Here is a 20,116-nt window from a genome sequence, read left to right as displayed (position 1 = left end):
GTAGGTAAACTTTGAGCCATTAGCTGAAAGTGTCTACTGCCAGACACAGTGAAATCTCACCATTTTATATATCTAGTGATGCATATGCATGAAACTGTGGTTTTATTCCAGATTCTTTTCTTTTCCTCTGTAGGTGGAAGGCTTAAAACAAATGGTAACAATTATAGTGATGTTTTTTATTTCTTTCTGTCCATCAAACATACTATGTCTTTCACAAATGTTAGTGTACTTTCCTTCGACAAGTTTGAGCTGTTGTATGCACTTAGTCACACACTGTCACATTTTGTAACAGAAACGTGGTTTGCCTTTAGAGACACCATGAGTCCTGGCGATGGTCTCACAGATGGCTGAGATCAGAACTCCATTTTCCTACTCCTAACTCTGGAGCATTTTTCAGCAGTTTTTTTCCCCCATTTATTATTTGTCATGCATCCTGCCAAGAGCTTTAGAAATTGTTTTTAAAAATTTAAACCTCAGGACACCTTAAGCAGTTCTCCATTTAGACCAATTTGAAGTATGGAAGTAGGGAGGGAGGAGAGGGAAGTTGTAGGATCTTTTCAGGGTAGAATAGAGCAAAATGCCAAGACTTTTTCATACAGAAGGCCAGTGGATGGTTAATTTCCTAGAAATTGTGCCACAATTTTAACTTTGTACCTTAACTATGGGAAAAGGAGAATAGCATTCATTCATTGGCTTGTTTATTATGGGCAGTCATTGTAAAGGGGGAAGGTAGTATGGTGGAGGTTTAGTGATTTACAGTGGAAAAGAAGAAGAAGAAAAACTCAAAACATTAAAACATGGTCTCTATCATTAAGAAATAACAAGATGGGAAAGTGAATACATTTTCGAAAAATCAATACAGCATCAACAGCATTCAGAGGAGCTGAAAGTTCAAAAAGACTCTTCACAGATTTCTCTCCATTGCCGCAATCCTATCACATGTACATTCACCCAGAACTTTCCAGCTGTACCAGATCTTGGAGTCATACCTGTTATGTTCTCAGTATGCTTCCTGACTCAGCCCATGTCTTTTTCAGATTCTTGAGTTCACCTTGTCCAGGAAGGATTCCCTGAGATGCCATCCCCCACTGGGCTTTATCACAGCATATGTAACTGTTCTGTAAGTACTTTGAAGATGATATTTTTATATTTGGTTTCTTTGGGACCAGACATTACAGTGAGCATTCAAGAAATATTTGATGAGTAAAATAATGTTGTCAAACCCTTTCATTTTGTATATGGGTTGATCAAGACCTTAGGAGATCAGACTCTTGCCCAAAGATGAGCACATAAAATGATGACTTTTTGGTCACAGGTCTATGCACTTCCAATCTGTCTACTGTCTGCATCATAGGATTTACTCAAGTAAAGTGTACTCTGTTACATACTTCAGCCCAGGTATACATCCTAAGGGACTAGCTACCTGTATTTGTCATACGACTTTTTCTATGAAAACTAAGTAAGGATTTTTTTTCTCCAAGAATGTGAAGGACTAAATATTATGAAATACAATCTTGGATCTCAAGAGACTTTAAATTATCTTGTATAATCCTCAGTGGATGAGTAAAAATCTTTGATATCTAAGACAAAATGGCCATTCACCATTTGTTTCAAAACTTTAGTGAAGGTAATCATATTTTCTGAGGCATGTTGAAATGGCTACCCTTTTAGGATTCTTCTTCATAATGTGCTAAAACACACCTGAAGCTTTGCAGATCTATCTTTCTTCCCTATGGCAAAACTATAAATGTTTGTTAAGCATCTTCTGTAAAAAGTTGGCTGAGATTGGACCTTCCATGGGGTAGCATAGTTTCAAATACCCTCAGCTCTGAATCGCAAAAGGATGGGTCTGAACATCAAGCAAATCACTGTTTTCGAGTGCTGATAGTACTACGTAAGTATATAGAAATCTGTGGGTAAAAAGGATGGAGGGGGAGGGAATATGGTCATAGGAAGGACGAATCATCTAATGACCTGTCTTGGGTGAAACTGGTGAGACTCTGAGCATTACAGGTATATGCAAAGAATCTGCAGTTTGTTTGAGAGAAATATGGCATTTTTATTACAAAGTGACTGTTAAATAGAGTGCTGATAACCTCTAGTATATCTAGGAAGGTCATCTTTGTTAATTCAAAGCAAATAAAAACACAAGCCATGACCATTCTGCACATACAAAGTCCAAGTAATTTCAAATAAAATTACTGCCTAGCTGAATGCTTAAGCAATTTTGGATTGCTGGAGCGAATCGAGGAATATTTATAATGTAAGCCCATTAGGATTACAAGAGAGATATGGTGACCTAATGCAAGGGTTCCCGGTCCATTTAAACCTCACCTTCTTTTCTTACTTTGGATTACTAGAAGCTTTGGCTGAGCTTCATGTAGTCTTACAAATTTAACCTTTTTGTGAACTTGCTATTGAAAGTTCTGTAACTATGAGTCACTTGAATCATGTGAAATCATTAGAAATGTCTGGCCCTTAAAATTAGGTCTTTCTTCTTTCCATCTCTACACATAAAATAAGTTAGAAGAGTATATAGGATTTTAAAATATTTCTTATGGCTTATATATGATGCTTATTATGATTTTTGTATTTCTGATGGTTCCCAAATATGATAAAATTCATTACAGGGTTAATAGAAATCTATTTGATAGGATGGCTTAGTCTTGATTTTATAGTTTGGGATTTTTTACCAGAGATTAAGGAGAAAACTTTACTCTCTTAATCCTGCCATACAATATTCTCCTTCTTATAAGAAAACAGAATAATTTCTTTTAATTACAAACATTGCTCTACAAAAGAGTTTCCCTTTTTGTAAAATATGTATACATTTGCACTGAGAAATTTTAAATATTTTGTATGTATCTCCTGCTTTTAAGTGCTTTAGTTCAGAAACCCCATGATTATTCTCTCTAAACATATTTGGCAAAATATCTACTTCTCTGTTTAAGAAATTGCTTCTGACTTCTCAGTAAACCACAGTGTGGCTGTGTATAAAATACCACTTGCTTCACCTGCACATTCTTTGACCTTAGACAAGTTATAAAAATAAACTGGCATGTCACGTTCAATTACTCAGACAGACAGAGGCTGTGATCCACCCTCTTCACAATTTGCCTGCCCCGACGTATCAAAACAGCTTCAGTTTGGAGCCTCACACTGCAGGGACCATTTAGGTGGCATTACCAGGCAGGGATGGTGGAGAGCATCCTGAATAATAGCTGAATATGGTTTATTCATTCTTCTTAATAGGGAATAAAAAGACATATCAATCCTTTAACTGTTTCCTATCTATCAGTGTCCTGAAAATTTTGACTCACAGCCAGTAGAAAAATCACAAGGAGGTTTGTCCTGGAATTGAGGAGTTTGAAATAGAAAGTTTAAAACCCAAAATGTGTCTTTCAATTATGTAATTCTGTTATTTTAATCACTGCTTTGCTTCATGAGAACACAGTTGTCCACTAAGGTTCTACAGAAAAGAGAAAAACATGTCAGTGTTAAGATTTATCCCATTTCATACCTCATCTAACATGGTTTGTTCTCTAATTACTGCTAACATGGTCTTTTTAGCTGGCACTTTCCCCAAGAGATTGAAGTGTAGAGATAACACTGATTGGAATGAATCTCCATTTTATGCTTAAGAACAGATTCCTGGGTCTTATGGTAATAGTCAAAGAGAGACAGTCTCCACCAAAACAAAGCTAGCAAATACACTGTCAGTTTTCTGGCAATTAGAAAAAAAACATGATCTATTTCAAACACTTGAAAATTTCAGCCCAAAGGAGAATTTATTAAGATCTGAGTTATTTCTCATTTGATATGACCATCTATCTGAGTATCATCATCATTTCAAATATCCATTTCATTTTGAGTATTTAGTTACAGGTTTTGTTAACAATATACATGACAAAATCTAGCACATTGTTAAAATATTACTGGCTGGCTTTGCATCACAACATAGTTGATTTCATCTATTGCATTATTTAATTTAACCAAAAGCAAACAGAAAAACAAGCATGGCTAGAGCATGCTAGCATTTTCCTTTCTCAGAGAGTTTGACTATTATTTTCAAATTGCAAAAACCTGCAATCTTCTTTCACACCTCAATTCCCTCATTTCAGAAGTGAGCCAAGGATATTTATAGACATTTGATAGATACTTCACTGACAAATGGAAGTCACCCTTAAATTATGAGGTGAAATGTGAAATTAAAAGAATGAAATTTGACATTTTAAGATGTTCATCTTCCTCAAATGCCATAATAAGAATCACCCTAGTTTGAAGCTTGCAAATGCCTTTCACTATCCTAGGAGCAGACATTTCAGAAAGCCTGGAAAAGTTCTTGATTGATACATCTAAGATAACTGAGGGCTGTATGATAGTGGTATATTGAATTATATGGTAATTTCATCATTTTTCCAAGCTTTATTGAGGCATTATTAACTAATAAAAATTGTATATGTTTAAGGTATACAATGTGACAATTTGATATATGTACAAATTGTGAACTGATTACCACAGTCAAGCTGATTAATGTATCCATCACCTCACATACTTAACCATCTTTTCTCTAAGCAAATTTTGAGGATACAATACAGTATTCTTAACTATAGTCACTGTGTTATACAGTAGATCTCCAGAACTTGCTCATCTTATAGCTGAAAGTTCATACCCTTTGACCAATAGGTCCCCATTTTTCCCAGCCTGTAGCTTCTGGCAACCTAGTCTCGGGTTCTGTAAGTTCAGCTTCATTAGATTCCACATGTAAGTGAGACCATACAATATCATCCTTTCTGTACCTGACATTCACTTAACCTAATATCCTCCATAAGATTTCCTTCTTTTATAGCTGAATAATATTCCTGTGTGTGTGTATTGTGTGTGTGTTGGGGGGGAGGGGGGGATAGTGAATTTTTCTAATCTGTTCATCAGTGGACATTCAAGTTATTTCCCTATCTTGGCTATTGTGAATAATGCAGTGAACATAGGAATGCTACATCTTTTCAAGGTATTTATTCATTTCCTTTGGGTTATGTACCCAGAAGAGGGATTGCTGGAACATATGGTAGATCTGTTGTTCATTTTTTGAGGGATCTCCACTCTTTTCCATTGTATTTGCACCAACTTGCCTTCACCAGTTGAACCTAAAATTGTATTGCTTGTTTCTTTGTTTGTATATTTATATCACATCTTGTCTCAATAAAATTTTAAGAGTAAAATATTGGTATTATTTACATAAAAATATTTTCTGGTTGCTTCAGAAAGCTATATATTGGTAAATCTGCCAAAAATTCCATATAATCCAAATATTACTTAAGTACCTATTATACACCAGTGACCCTGCTAGGTGATGGGAATATAGTAGTGAATCTAGCAGACGTTGTTTCTTCTCTCACAATATAAAAGAAGCAGACATAAAAGTTATTAAATGAAAATATTTAGAAGTTACAGTAAAGGCTATGAAAGAAATGAAGAAGAGTGGAGAAAAATGGTTGCATGTGGGGTAGAATGGAGCTACTTTATGTGTAAGAAAGCTTGAGGAATGGTTGTTTAAACTGAGAACTGAATAATTAGAAGGCACTAGCTGTATGAAAACTAGGGTGGATTGAACAACATACAGAAGTCAATAAAGAAAATGTGGCAGAAACATAGTAATCAATAGTGAGAGCAAGGATCAGAAGGTGTGGAAGTCCTTGGAGTTTTTATTCCAGGTGCAATGAGAAGCCTTTAAGGGGTTGTCAAGGATAGGATCTGCTTCACATTTTAAGGTCATGTGTAAGGAGAGATTAGAGGTGTTGAGGGCAGAAGCATGAACCCAGTTGACAGGTGTGTACAGAATTCAGATGAGAGATAATATGATCAACAAATGTCAAAGCTGTAGAAATAAGGTGAGATATAATATGTTTTAGAGGTAGATTTATTAAAAAGAATAATCACAACTTGATGACAAACTGGATGTAGTGGTAAGCATGGGTTGGCCAAATACTGGAAGGAAATAATAACTTCTAAATTTCTGCCTTGAGAAACAGGGTATATGGTAGAATGTTTATTGATTTGTGGCAGACTGGTATGTGAGTGAGAATGAAGGGTTCTGTTCTGATCTTGAGTTTGAAGTACGCAATTACAGATGTTAAGAATTCCTGTGGAAATGGTAATTTAGAACCATTTAGGAGTGATTTGGGCTACAAATATGTATTTAGACATTATCAGTACATAGATTTTGTTAGAGGGAAGTCTTCTTTCCACTGTTAGTATGATCCTATGTTGAGGAATGAGTACAGCTCCCATAAAGCTCATGTAAGTGAGACTAGTCCCCTATTTCCACCCATAGCATTTGTTTCTTTCCTGTTATTCGGTCATGTAACCACCCATACCAGTCCTGTAATATTATTGAACAAAACACTGTACATCTTTCTTCTTTTATCAGCCACTTTGAAGTCATCAGTTTTCCTCACATCCCACCCCACACACATGTAAAAGCCACATTCAGAGATCTCAGGCCACCATTCAGACACCCTCTGCCAGGCCTTTTTGGGGTATATCACAAAGCCCTTAACTTCTCTTTACTACCTTGGGTTAAGTGTTTGTTACAGTAATGAATAAATTGTACTTTTTCAGAATTGCCTGTGTTTTTTTTCTGATAAAAATTATTCTCCCCTGTGTCCCATTCTGAGCTAATTGAATAAGGCAATTGGTTAATGTTAGGTTCTAAGGACTTAAAATATCATTTTAAACCAGGAATTTACTTGCTTCGATCTGCATGTCTCCAGGAGTGTTACCTCTTATAGATGAGCATGATCTGCTTTTAACCCTGAGTCCCCAAAACTCCCCTCTCTCTTTTTAACCGTTTAATTCCTACCTACCCTTCAAGATCCAGCAGGCATTCACCTTCCATGAAGCCAGCTGAGGCCTTTAGCTTTCACTGTCTTTCTCCCTAAATTTCCCAAGCCCCTTGCTGAGTACTTCTTTTATTCTTGCTCCTTTTTGTTTTCCAAATGTGTTATATCTTATTTCCTAGAAATCATCACGATTTGAATTATGACTTACATTGTTCTTCTTGGAACCCGCATAAGCATAGTGCTGAGCTTAAAAATATGTTCAACAAGTGACAGCTGAATAGAACTTTAACAGGTGCCTATTGTAGATATTGCATGGAGTGATATTCAGGCAGACATTTCAAATCCTCTCAATCAGTAGAAATAAATAGGCTGCTTGACATGTTTTAAAAAAAAACCTTATTTGTGGTTACTTAGCATTTTCACAAGGACATTTTAACACAGAATTATACAGAGTAATCAAGACACAGTTTGCCACAAAATAATCCAAGACACACAGAAATAGAGTTTTTTTCCTTTTACTGTGAATGGTGCAGTTATGTTACAAAATATGAAGTGTCCATGAAATAGCCTGAAAGACAAACTCCCATTACACCATTGCTTTTATTTCTGTTATCAATCATCATCTTGATTTCTGAGTACTTGGAGATTCCATGGTTAATCAGATTTACATAATTAGTAATTTTCTGTTAATTCTAGGCATTTTTTTCTTTCCCCTTATTTGACTAATAAAATATCATATCAACAAAAACTCCACTTATTCTGTAAGACATATGTAAAATAGCAATTCCAAAGTGCAGGGATATTACACAATACCTTCTTTTAAGTCACCCACCAAGCAACTAGAATAGAGTCTCAGGTAATGTTTAAAGAAATGATGTGCAACCATTGTTTAGCTCAGAAGAGCCCCCTAGCATCTACCACATGATAATTTAGAAAATGTACTGACGAAGGCACTAGAGATTCAAAAACTGAATAAAATATCAGCACTCAGGAGCTCAAAGGGGAAGTAGATCAGTAAACAACCCTAATGTCATATGGTAAGCGCAATGACAGGAGCATTATGAATTGTTTGAGGAAGCAAGCCTTGGAGGTAAAACGGTTCACCAGGAAAATAAGGAGAGTAACACACAGGAAGAATGTGAGCAAAGAGGCAGGCGTGGCCGGAGGGGACAGGCTGCGGCCGTGGCCCACCGCCTCCTTTTCCCTCCCCCAGCTGTGCACCCTGTCCAGATTTGTTCTCTCATGCACCTTCTGTTCCTCAGACTTGCTTATAACCTGGGTATGATCCCACTGGAGATGTGGTCTGACTTCAGGAAGGTGGGCCTCAGGAAGGGGCTGGTGTGGGTATTGGATATGGGCTTAGCATCATTTGGGAAGTGAATTCCAGGGTCTCAGGCACCAGAAACATGATTAGAAGGGGAAGGCAGACACGACACTACTGCAGTGAGCTTGTCCCTTGACCTCCCAACTCAAAGCCCTTAGGACATAGGGAAAGGACAGCCAGAGAGGTTATCTGAAGTATGGTACTGAAGCCTAGGGCCCCTCTTGCCTATGTTTAAGGATTGTACTGGCTGCAATCATGTGCTTTCTCTGCTTATGGGAAGTATCAGTGTAAATGCAGATCCTTTCTCATAAAGATATTTTTCTAGGTCCTAATATTGGTATTACAAGATTCTCCATAATAGGTCAGGATTGGTTGCCTCACTGAAACAATGAGTAATGAGTAAAATTATTTAAAATAAGTGAAGACATTATATAGCCCCTCCCATAGTTTATCTTCATTTTTAAGATTATGTTTAGCTTCCTCTTGTAACTTGATTTAACTAAATAGAGCAAGTTATTTTTCCTAATTTCCAGCAAGAATGCAACATTTTTCTCTAAAAGTTGTTGTGACCTTCTCTAAGGGAACACGCTTCAATTAACTGCTGTATCCAAAAGTCATTTGCTGTGAGAAGAGCGTACTCATCTTGATTCCGTCTCATTTTCATACTCCTTTAAACACCTTACACATCATGGAAAACAAATAAATATGCCAGACAATTCATCAAGTCAAATAGCAGTTCATCCCTTTTTCTCTCATTTATTTATCTTGCCATTTCTGCTTGAATGTTTTCTCCTCTGGGTGAATGCAGTATTTTTTAATTATGTTGAAGAAAGCTTAACAAAGATAGGAATAATCCAATTGAAAATAGTCTTGTTCGTGCAGCTTTGTTGCCTTTTATAGAACTTTAGTTTGACCATAAGTTTGGTTGATAAACACACTAATAAGAGATTTTGCTGAGAAAAACTAAAGGCTTAAGAAGGAGGTGTTCCCTAGACATAGCAGCCTTCTCTACAAATGGCAATTGCTGTTTTTTTCCCAATGAAAATTCAGACGTGTCCCCAATGATTAAATTCCATGATCCTCTAATAAAAAATCTTTACTTTGTTATGAATAATCAGAGAAGCCTAGCCAGTGTGTCCTTGTCTGTTCTTTTTTACCCCATCAGTTCATATTTGCTTTTCAGATAATGGCATTTGTGATTATTGGTTTTAAATATGTGAGCATTGTTAAACTTTAACCACTAACAATTAATTATCATCTGAATACTTACAAACCTTATTTCTGTGTGAAATAGAATCTTTTAGATAAACTTATTGATTTTTATAACTATGTTGAAAAAAAATTGCTGGTACCTTTTGAATATAAACAGCAAACAGAAAACACAGACACCCATGGACCCACACACAAGTGCCTAAGACAAACTGCACAACCCAGGAACTTACTTGAAGGTGATTCATTCTTAACAATAATTTGGGGGCTTGCCTTTGATTTCAGCCAGTAATGTGAGAGGCCCAGAGCTCATGGCCCTGATGTTCTGTGCCTGGTTGCTATTCTTTAGTGTAAAGAATGTAAAGTTGCTGAGCCATCTAAGAGCTGATTGCTGGCAAAAGACACTGTGAAGTGCAACTCGCTTATATGTCTCTGAGTTCCTTCCCATCTCCTTTGTCCATGGACGTTTGCCATGATCAGACTTCATCTGGGGAAATGGACCCTAGTTTCCGTTTGCAATGTGATGGATTTGAGGAATGAGTAAATCTGGAAGGACTCACAAACAAGATTGTTTTATTTCATGGGCGTGCAGCAGGGGACAAAGTGGCAGTGAACCCTGAGCATCTGCATCGGGTTTGTTGTGATCATGAATGCTGAAGCAGAAGGGAAGTTCAGGATTTCTCAGATGCAGCAAAGAGGGGCAGAAGGCAGAGAGCCCAAAGATCAGCACCCTGTAAAGGACAGGCTGTGGAGGAGCCCCGGAAGAGAGCCAGGGAACCCCGAGGGGCAGGTTTGTGTGAAGGAAGTGGAGAATGGTGTGAAATGACATTGAATGGCTGAGAAAGAGGGGCCGACATTTTTCCTCTGTGTTTATGAATTTGACAATTTGGGTGACTTTATAGAGATTTCAACTTCCAAGAGACTCAAGGGAAATAAGAAAGAGAATGGTTTTTGAGGAAGAGAATGTAGGGTCAAGAGAGATTGGTTTGAAGTTTGAAAGAGTTAGCTCTGAGAGGATTAGCTACGTCATAATCTTTTCTTAACACAGACTACAAGAGGGCTTTAAACTTTTTAATGGAAATTTTAAATTTTTACATAAACTTTACTGTATTTTACAAAATTTTAAAGTCAGACTGTAAATAGACCGCTCTATTTTATTTTTCAGTTTAAATGTTACTTGGCAAAACTTTTTATATAGTTTTGCATTATCCAACTTAATGTAATATTTAATGAATTTATAATTTCAAGTAAAATATAGCTCTGAATCAAAGTACTTAATGATTTGTTTGCTTACAGTGATGTTAAGATAGTAAAGATCTTGAATAGCAATAGAAAAGTATATATTTTCTGGCAAACCATACTTTTATATGGCATGTACCTAGAATGGCAGCTCATAGCAGTATCCATAATTCATTCATGTACCAGCTTTTCTTAACAAAGATGGGTATTAGAATTTTTCCCATACCCACAACTTCAAAAGATGCCTACAATTTGATTCTGATGGTGTTTACTCATATTTACTATTCTAATTCTGTTATTTTTGCCTTAATTTATAGAAGTGAGAACATAATTCTAGCACAAGCTAGACCTTATGTTTTAAGTATTTATTGGTTCCACTTATACACCTTACCTGTATTCCAGAAATTAAATTATTATTTGACAAAGTTAAGGCTGTATAGTCTCCCATAGTCATCACTGATGTATGTGAACCTAATGGGGTCAGGAGGACGGAGAGGGAGGCCAGCTAGTACAACCTGTGAGCTCAGTCAGTCTGCACGTGTTTGAGCCTAGTGAGCCTTAGGCAAAAAGCAAACCATGACAAACAGTGGCTGAAGGCTAACTTTCAGAGCAAAACGGCCCAAGTGGTTCGGTAACAAGGCCCATCTCTTACTCTCTCCATGTATCAGGTGAGGAACGGAAACAAGAATCGAGGTGCACAAAGTTGCATTGGAGAATTTGGGGAAGAACGTTGTGAAAGGCATGATTTTGAGAGAAATTCCTTAAAACAAATATTTTTTTGTAAATTGTCAAGCTGTTGTGGCCTAGGGAACTAGAGCAAACAAGTCTTGGCTCTGTGATGAGTGAACGCTGGGCTGGGGTGATGTGGACAAAATAGAATGCACGTTGTTGGCATTTGAGCAGTGTTCTCTCATAAGTAATGATAAATAAGTCTCTATACAAAGTCAAACATGACAGATTTCCTCAGTGGTCCTGATTTCAGGTGGAAGGTCTGTCTGAGCTCCCGTTTGTCCTGAGTTCACACAGCGCCTGCATCAGAGGGCTTTGAGTCTTGTGTGGCCATCAGAGCCATGGGAATTTCCAAGGGTGTTTTACATTAAATTTCTATATGATTTAGGACATATTTTTTCTCATCTTATCTCCTGATGTTTTATATGTAATATAAATAATACCCTCTGTTTGTTACTTGTTACTGATTTTTATCATCATTTCATCAAACCTGACTATACAAGTGAAAAAGAGAAACTCTATTATAATGGAACAAAACGAGTGAACTATTACCTGAAGTGTGATGCGTATTCCTCCGGAAGCATGTGTGTTCACAGCATTTCTAAGTACTTATGATTCAATAAGCTTTCTAGAATTTGACTCTGATGAACATATTATAATCAACAATCTTATCACTACTTCTTATCATCCTTTTTTCCCTTAATTTATCAAAGTGGCCTAAGACTAGAATTCTAGTGCCAGTCATACTTTGCCTTTTTTATGCCTAGTACAGACAAGATTTTTGTAAAAAAAAAAAGCTATGTATATGGTTTTGTGCTTTCCCTTTAGAAGGCTGGATTTACTGTGATACTTATTAACCTCTCTCCAGAATCTGGACTCTGCCACCTATTCTATTCTGAAATCTCCATGAATAGAGTATTCAGGCAATTTCTCATTGTTCTATGCCTATTTAATAGCAACAGATCATTTTGGAAGCTCAAAGCATAGAAGTTTGAGAGAGATGACTTGCTTTTTGAGAGTGTTGACAAACCACAGTGCTTGGAAAATTTTGTGGGTGTGCATGTGGTGTGTGTGTATTTCTTCACATACTTCATAAAGAAAACGAGGATTTAAGTGGCGTTATTGCTAATCAGAATGGATTCTTGGCCTTTCATTATCTGCTTTCTCTTGTAAAGAAGGAAATAACTTTTATTCTTTTTAAAAGTCACTGTAGGAAACGTGTGGAAAATTTAATAGGTTCTCATACACTCCACTCTGAGTTTTCTGTTCATGGCGTTTTCCTCAGCATAACCCAGTTAGCTGCTTGTTAAAAAACAAGGTGATTTAAAAATTTTAATTAAAGGGTGTGATGAAATAATATTTTGCACTGAATATGCATAGAACTTATCAGCTCTCTAAGGATGTCTGAGGCATAGACAACTGGTAGCAGATTTAAGAATTGAAGTGCTGGGAATTTCTCTAGATCTTTTTTTTAACTGCTGATTCTGGTATAACTTCTCATGGTGAAAAATACCTATTTTTGCCATTTCTCCAAAATGTAACCTTCAGTTTTTAATTGTATATATATATATATATATATGAAATACTAGTTGTAAATGTGGAAAACAATACAAAATCTAAGCACTCACATAAAAATAGTTTATCTTACCTGGGTGCTACTGGCTGATATTCTAAACTGTCCCCCACTTGCCAAATAAGCTTATGGATTCTTCAGCAGATTACTGAATAGTCTTCATTTAAAAGAGTCTGGAAAAAGAATTCCCTGCTCAGAGAAATGCTTCCTGTACTCAACATTAAAGTAAAATTTCAAAAGAATTAAACCATCGCCCAGTATCATCTCTACCTGGTGGAAAAAAAAAAATCAGGAACTTGGATTCATATGCTTGAGGGAAACATACTACGTTACATTTTAGGAAAATCTTTCTCGTGTTTTAGTGGTCACATAACTTCCTTTAGACTGTTCATCTTTCTACTAGATTTTGGGTTATTTTTTACCTACTTTCTCCCGCTAGAGACCTGACAATGTGTTGGACATAGTTCAGATCTGTTATATATAGCTTCAAAATTCATACAGAAAATATTGGCCTGTTAACAATACGATTCTCAGATAAGCTTTTTTATCATGTTACCTCAAACATATCAGAAAGATATTTCAAAACGCGCCATGTTTTTTGTTTTTGAGGGTATAAGTTCCTTATAAGCAAAGATTTTTTTTTTTGCCCACCTAATATTTAAGAAAGAAAATGGGCCATAAAATTTCCCTAATAGGCAGGTTTTATCTTAAAACAAAATCAAAGATAGTTATGCTTTTGGAAGTAAGAGTAAGTAGTGAAAATATGGTCACTATTTTTGTCATAGTTGGGTTTTTGGTGCTTTTCAGAACATTTTTTGTGATGATTCTTCCAGGACATTTTAAACTATTCTTTCTGAAAATACAAACTTCCAAGATAAAGTAATGGCTATTTACTACTGGAATCTATATTGTCACCTTTTTCTCCATTGACACACTCATGAAAATGCACGCTCAGTGTGCAACATCACTACAGTTCTAAAAATTCAATTTAGATTTAATTATCTATAAGATATGTTAGAAATCTTCACTAATCAGAATCACAAAAAATCTGTGAAGTTCAACCACATGAAGAAATAGAATATTTCCACTACCTGTTTGAGAGATGTGGCCTTCAGGAATCAAAACCCAGCAACGCCCTTACAAATGGGAAGTCTTAGTATAAGAACCAGAAAACCTAGTAACAAAGCCTAGTAAATAAAAACTCGGTATTTTTTTTTGGATTTTACTATTTTTTATATTTATTATTTTTATTTATTTAATATTTATATAAATAATTGTTGTATATATGTTTATAAAATTAAATAGGGTAACAATAATGATAAATTATATTATCTGCATATAAAATCCCAAATTTTTTTACCAGAACACAGAGTGGAATGGGTGAGTGATGCCAAGAAAACTGTGATTGGTTCTTCATCTTATTGGAACAAAATATAAATGGAATAGTTATTTATGTTATGGATTAGTGAAATCCATATACTTAAAAAAATAAAACCAACCACTAGGAATTAAGAAATAAGACTATACACACATGCATACAAACTTGGCTTTGATTTTAAAATGTTATCTTGATAGGTGTTTCCAGAGGAGAAAATACAGTTTAAAAAAGATAAATTAAACATCAAGAGATATATAGGAGAAGGTAGAAATTTGAGAGCTTTGTTAAAATACCTTTTCCAGGATTACTGTGTTAATTTGTTGTTTCAATTTTAAAATTCTTAGTGTAAAAATCAGGAAGATTCCTTGGTAGGAATACTGAAATATTTGTCACCAGTAGTGTTCTACTATAAAAATGTGGTATCATAGATCATAATTCTCTGGTCACACCAAATATGAAAACAAACAATTCCTAAGGAGCTGCATATTCTTTCATATTCTTTTTCCTCAAATAACTTGAAAACATTTAACCAAAAGAAAATGCTCTGCTTATTAAAGAAAATAACATAATTATTAAGGAGAGTATGTTCTCAGTTATTGTAATCATCTGCTAGGTTTTACTATGTAAAGGGTCAAGAAATATATCTAATAGTCCCTCTATATAAAATAATTTATGTTTTTCTGACTTAGCTTATATTCCCTTATCATTCATTTTTATCAAGAGAAATGAAATAAATGCTCACACCAGCTACTTCAAGGATATAGCGATCCTGCTGAGAAATGAATGGACCATGAATAACTGGAAATGATGCATGTTAATAAGGTCAGCTTCAAAATCATCATGGGATGGTGGAAAAGCAACATGCTACATATTAGCAGATTTGGGGAGCCTCTGTTGCTAGGCAAACACAGGGCAAATCGTTTTGCCTCTCATCTTTCCCTCGTCTCCTATTCCCCAGTTGCAGGATGCTGTCTAGCTCCTCCAATGTATTGTACTTGATTAAAGCTTATAATTTTCAGTGGAAACCCCCATAAGCAAAAGTATATAAACTTAGGCAGATATGCAATCATGTAGTAATACAAAACAGCTTAAGAAAATGCTATGATCATTAATTTGCAGAGAATTAAGAGTTAAAAGTAGGTAATTGTGAAGGAATAATGAAACACTGCTTTATGAAAATACCAGTTATATTTGAAGTTCACTGTTACTTTTTTGGAAAAGAATAAGTAAAGACTAATAGAATAGTAAAAAAAAATTATTACATAAAGTACAGGCATAAAGGGACAGAGATCTTGCAACTCAGAATAATAAAGGAAACATAGGATATATATAACATAGATCGACAAACTTTGTCTCGCAGGCCGAATCCATCCCACCTTTTACAGGAACACAGATATGCTCATTTGTTTATATATTACCTGCTTCCCACTGTAACAGTAGAATTGAGTAGTTGCTACAGAGGCTGGCCCACACCTGAAATGTTTACCATCTGGCCCTTTACAGAAAAACTTTGTTGGTATCTGTTATAGAGGAACTCTAAGGCAAGATGTTAATTAATGCCCCCCTGAAAATACAGCCTACATCAACTAACTCTTAGTTTGATTAGAGTCTTTGGCCTTCATTATAAATAAATAAACTTCTTATGACATGAAGGATATAAGTACCTTGATATATCTTTAGAAATCACAAATTTGAATCCTTAATAAACCATAAAAATGTTATTCCTTGTAAATATATAATTAACCATTATTCCACATTTAAAGCATTTTTAATACCTCATTTTATTTAAACCATTAAAGCTCAGAAGGTTTTAAATTATGAATGGCATAAAATTGGTATACCTCTGAAATAAGTTTCATAATCATAAATCACAATGAAAGTATAATATTAGAGTTACAAAGTCTTTACTGTCCTTTCTTTTCCCACAAAAAAGCCTTCAATTCAGGCAGAGTTCTTGTATTTTCAGTGCCTAGCCTAGCATGTAGTTGGTGCTCTATAAATACAAGTTAAATAAATTAATTACTTCTGATAAAAGTTTGTGACCTTTCTAAACTTTGTCTCTTATCACCCATGAAAGGAAGATTTTTGATAGCTGTTCATTTGTTTTGCAGACAACATTTGGCTGGGAAATGAAAACAGGCCCTGTAAATTTTATTAATCATAAGCACACAATTTCCAGAGATTGCCTTTCACTTGGAGATAATGAGACAGCCATGGCTGGTTAGCTTTTGATTTACTTTAAGTTTCTGTGGCTGATCTTTCCATTTAAATAGATTTGTGAGTCTCTTCCTTAGACATTGAATTTATTCAAAAACAGTTTCTCTTCCCATGATTTAAATGAATATTGATTCTTCTTTTAGTTTTAAAAGCCATCAGTTGAGCTTTTAAATGTATCAGTGATTATTATGAGAATTAAATAGTGCAAGTAAAATGACCCCTTTAATTAATCCAGTTGAGCAGTTAATGACCACATTTTTACATGGAAGCCTGTTTCATCTTTAGTTCAGTGGCATTTTGTTAGGAAGGAGTACAGTAAGAATAGTGCAGGCGCTCTCCATAAAGAGGCTCTGTAACTGATCCTTTCAGAAGCTGATAGAAGATATTAAGAACAAGGACAGTAGCCCGTCCCCTTAAAAATAATTTATAATTCAAGAGGTAAAATTCAGGTTCTTGGTCTTCCCACCCAAATGTTTCTACATTTGAAAATTAAAAGGGAAAATTAACCATTCCTTGAGGGATGTATCATAATGATTGCCATTTAAGAAATGAAATAAAATGGATTTTGGGGGGGTTATATTATTACTATTTTTAATTGAAGTGTAGTTGATATACAATATTAGTTTCAAGTATACAATACAGTATTAAATCCTTACCCCAACTAGTGCAGATGCTATCTGTCAACATAGAAAGATGTTACAGAATTGTTGGCTGTTTTCTCCATGTTGTACTACCATCCCCATGACCAGCTTATATTATGACTGAGATTTTTGTGTGTCTTTATTCCCCTCACCCACCCAACTCACCCACACCAGCCCTTCGCTGATGGTAACCACCAGTCACTTCTCAGTGTCTGTGAGTCTGCTGCTATTTTGTTCATTTTGTTTTGTATTGTTGTTAGTTCCATATATAAGTGAAGTCATATGATATTTGTCTTTCTCTGACTGGCTTATTTCACTTAATATGATATCCTCTAGGTCCATCCATGTTGTCACAAATGACAGAACTTCTTTCTTTTTTATGACTGAATAATATTCCATTTATGTACCACTTCTTCTTTATCCATTCATCTATTGATGGACATTTGGCTGCTTCCATATCATGGCTATTGCAAATAATGTGGCAATAAACATAGGAGTGCATTTATCTTGTCATATTAGGGATTTTGTTTTCTTTGGGTAAATTCCTAGAGGTGGAATTACTGAGTCACATGGTATTTCTATTTTTAGTTTTTAAGGAACCTCCACACTGCTTTCCATAGCAGTTGCACCAATTTACATTCCCACCAGTAGTGTAGGAGGGTTCCCTTTTTTCCACATCCTTGCCAACACTTGTTATTTCTTGTCTTTGGATAGTGGCCATTCTGACTGGTGTGAGGTGATGTCTCATGTGTTTTTTATTTGTATTTCTCTTATGATTAGTGATGTGAAGCATCCTTTCATGTACCTGTTGGCCATCTGTATTTCTTCTCTGAAAAGTCTCTGTTCAGGTACTCTTCCAATTTTTTAACCATGTTATTTGTTTTTGTTTTTATGGTGTTGAGGTATATGAATTCTTTATATATATTTTGTATGTTAACCCTTTGTCAGATAATCATTTATAAATATATTCTCCCATACTGTAGATTGCCTTTTTGTTGTATTGATGGTGTCCTTTGCTGTACAGAAGCTTTTTAGTTTGAGGTAGTCCCACTTACTCATTTTTGGTTATGTTTCCTTGCCCAGAGAAATGTGTCCAGAAAAAATTGCTCATGCTTATGTTCAAGAGATTGTTACCTTTGTTTTCTTTTGAGAGTTTTTGGTTTCATACCTTATATTTAGTTCTTTAATCCATTCCAAGTTTACTTTTGTGTATGGAGTTAGACAGTAGTCCTGTTTCATTCTCTTGCATGTCGCTGTCCAATTTTCCAAACACCAGTTATTGAAGATGCTGTCTTTTCCTGATTGTATATTCATGGCTCCTTTATCATATATTAGTTGACCATATATGCATTGGTTTATTTCTGGCCTCTCTGTTCTGTTCCATTGATCTGTGGGGCTGCTCTTGTGCTTGTACTGTACTGTTTTAATTACTGTAGCTTTGAGCATAGCTTTAAGTATGGGAGCATAATACCCACAGCTTTGTCCTTTCTGAAGATAGCTTTGGCTACTCAGGTCTTTTGTGGTTCCATATGAATTTTTGAACCATTTGTTCTAGTTCATTGAAAAATGCTGTTGGAACTTACATAGGGACTGAATTGAATCTGGAAATTGTTTTCAGCAGCATGGCCACTTTGACAATATTAACTCTTCCTATCCATGAATATGAGATAGATTTCAATTGATTTGTGTATTATTTAATTTCATGAGTGACATAGTTTTCAGAGTACAGGTCTATCACCTCCTTGGTTAGGTTTATTCCTAAGTGTTTTATTCTTTTTGATGCAATTGCAGGTGAAATTGTTTTCCTGATTTCTCATTCTGGTAGTTTATTGTTAGTATATAAGAATGCACAGATATCTGTGTGTTAATTTTATATCCTGTAATTTTGTTGAATTCTAATAATTTTTTGTGTGGAGTCATTAGGGTTTTCTATGTATAGTATCATATCATCTGCAAATAGTGACAGTTTAACTTCTTCCTTACTAATTTAGATGCCTTTTATCTCTTTGTTTTGTCTGATTGCTGTTGCTAGGACCTCCGTACTTTGCTGAATAAAAATGGTGAGAGGGAATAATGTCCTTGTCTTGTTCCTGAACTTAAAGGAAAAGCTTTTAGCTTTTTGCCTTTAAGTATGATGTTGGCTGTGAGTTTTTCATATATGGCCTTTATTATATTGAATGATGTATCCTCTGTACCCATTTGTTGAGAGTTTTTATCATAAATTGATGTTGAATTTTGTGAAATGCTTTTCAGCATTTATTGAGATGATCATGGAGTTTTCATCCTTTTTTGTTAATGTGGCATATGATATTGATTGATTGATTGATGAATATTATACCATCCTTTCATCCCTGGAATAAATCCCACTTGGTCATGATGGATGATCCTTTTGATGTGTCTTTGAAATATGTTTGCTAATATTTATTGAGGATTTTTTGCATTTATGTTCTTTAGGGATATTGGTCTAAAATTTTCCTTTTCTTGGTGTCATTGGTTTTGATATTAGAGTGATGCTAGCCTTATAGATTGAGTTTTGATGAATTCCCTCATCTTCTATTTTTTTGACTACTTTAAGAAGGATGGGTATTAGCTTTCTTTAAATGTTTGGTAGACTTCAACTCTGAAGCCATCTCATGCTGGACTTTTGTTTGTTAGGTGTTTTTTGATTCAATTTCATTGCTGCTAATTGGTCTGTTCAGATTTTCAGTTTCTTCCTGGATCAGTCTTAGAAGGTTGTATTTTTTCTAGGAAGTTGTCCAGTTCTTCTATGTTGTCCAACTTATTAGAATATGATTTTTCATAGTATTCTCTAATAATTCTTTATATTTCAGTGGAACCTATTGTGTCAATTTCTTCTTCATTTCTGATTTTGTTCATTGTGTACTCTTTTCCTTCAGCTTGTTTTCTTTATAGTGAGTTTTAGAGTTCTTTATACATTCTAGATACAAATATTTTATCAGATATATC

Source organism: Manis javanica, chromosome 14 (assembly GCF_040802235.1).
Source record: "Manis javanica isolate MJ-LG chromosome 14, MJ_LKY, whole genome shotgun sequence".
Taxonomy (NCBI): domain Eukaryota; kingdom Metazoa; phylum Chordata; class Mammalia; order Pholidota; family Manidae; genus Manis; species Manis javanica.
This window is presented reverse-complemented; position numbering follows the sequence as displayed.